We start from the raw sequence: 2,450 nt of genomic DNA on the forward strand, positions 1-2,450 counted from the left end.
AAAGAAAAAAAATTAGAAAATCGTATACATTTATCAAAAGTGTGTTTATAAGCAATTAATATAGAATCATTATACTTAAAACTGTTTGTTCTCTTATAACCGAATGAAATGTGAGTGAAATGGCAGTTCTCCATATTAAATGCCTGTACACACTATGAAAGAATATTCTGTATAACAATAGTTGAAGTTTTTACATGATGAATGAATTTGCTTCCTCTTGGTTAATTTATCTGAACCATATTGGGTCGCTGACAATGCTACTCTCAGAGAATAAAACATATCTAAAATGTTTGTCTACCCTACCAGATACCAAAATATATCATAGATCTACAGTAATGGAATTGAATAGAGAGTTCCGCAACCAGCCATGTATGTGTGGGAATTTAGCGTATAATAAAATTGACATTTTAGATCAGTGAGGAAAGAATCAGCCATTCAGTAAATGGGCCTGTTTGATTATTTGATTCTATTTTGCAAAAAAGAATAAAAGTAGGTCCTTACCTTCACTAAAACCCAACCCAGTGCCGTCGAGTGTATAAAACAAAATCTACATGTATCGAAGATTCAAATGAAAAAAAAAACCATAAAAGAGCTAGAAAAATATTAGAATAGTTTTATAGTCTTAAGGTGGAGAGAGTCTTTCAGCATTACACCGAGGCTATAAACCACAAAGGGGAAAAATGGGCAAATTTGACTACACAAAGTTAAAAACTGCATAGTAAGAGGCATGCTCAACAAATATTCTTGACATGTATAACAAAGGGTTATCACATATAATGTATAAGAAGCTTCAGTAATTGAAAAAAAATTAACAATGCAGCAAAAAAATGATAAAAGAACAAAACATAATCCACAGATAAAATTCAAATGGCCAATAAACATAGGCAGAATGTTAAGTCACTAATAAATGCCAAACAAGTAAGTAAATTTTAGGCTATCAGATTGTCCAAGATGAAAAAGATTGATAACATCACGGGTTGTTGAACATATGGTAGAAACAGCATGTTGTAGGAATGCAAATTAATACAGCCCTTTTGGGATGTAATTAGGAAAACTTATTAGTATTTATAACATTTGAAGATGTGCATGTTTGGAACTAGTGGTTCCTTTTCTAGGAATTTATCCTGTACAGATCCAAGTACACAAGGATCTGTATTGTCTTGTAAATAGTAAAGAATTTGCCATAAATGTATATAATGAAGGATTGAAATTAAGATACCATCGAAGAGCAGAACTCTGCACAGCCATTAAAAAAGAAGGACGACACCCAGAATATGTTAGAAAATGCAAGCAAGGTATAGACCATTCTTTCATTAGACAAATATTTCTTACGTCAAAATATGCGCAGTGTGCTGGATTCTGAGAGTATAACAATGAAGACAGGCATGATCTTAGCCCACACAGAGCACACAATGTGTCCTATTACTCCATTTTATACAAAGTTGAAAGATAACTATAAAAATACACACCCACATATATAAAGCCTGGGAAGATAAACACTAAATTGTTAACAATGGCTATTTTGGAAGATAGGATTATGGGGGACTTTCTGCTTTATGGATCTCTGATAGTGCAGTGATTTAAGCATTTGGCTGCTAACCAAAAGGTCAGCAGTGGGAATCCACCAGCCGCTCCTTGGAAACACTATGGGGCAGTTCTCTATGAGTTGGAATCGACTCGGTGGCATCAGGTTTGCGTTTTTTTTGTTTTGTTTTGTTTTGGCTCTGCTTTATACATAATTATTTGAATTTTTCAAAAAGAGCATATATATGTAATCAGACAAAATCATAATCAAAGCACTTCTATGATTTCTCAGTGTCCTTGATAGAAGGCATTGTGTCTCATTCAAGGTCTTTCACAATCTGATCCCAACCACTTTTTCCTGCCTCCCACTGTTCCCCATCCTCCCTTGCCCAACCTTCTCTGAGGCGTCCTGTACTTACCTTCCCCTTCAAGGTCCTGCTCAAACGTCACTTCCTTTCTGAAGTCCTTCCTGATTAGACTCAGAACAGCAAGTGGCTTCCTCCACTGTGATCCTTTAGAACTTTTAAAAAAAGAATAATTTACACACAATAAAATGCACAGATTCTAAGTGTAGAGCTGGATGAGTTTTAGCAAATGTGTACACACCTATAACCACCGCCCAAATCAAGATAGAGAACATTTCCATTCCCCTAGAAGGTTCCCTGTTGCTCCTTTCTGCCCTACAACCCACCTCACCCCTCGCCTCCACAAGGGCTACCACTGGTTCTGATTTCTATTTCCATACATTTATCCTTGCTTGTTCTTGAACTTCATGCCAATGGAATAATATAAAATGTACTCTTTGGTATTTAGCTTCTTTCACACAATAATTTTATGAGGTTCATTTGTGTTTTTGTATATATTAATAATTTCCAACTTTTTATTGCTCAGTAATACTTCATTTTATGAATATACAACAATTTGTT

This window comes from Elephas maximus, chromosome 13 (assembly GCF_024166365.1).
Source record: "Elephas maximus indicus isolate mEleMax1 chromosome 13, mEleMax1 primary haplotype, whole genome shotgun sequence".
In the NCBI taxonomy this organism is placed as follows: domain Eukaryota; kingdom Metazoa; phylum Chordata; class Mammalia; order Proboscidea; family Elephantidae; genus Elephas; species Elephas maximus.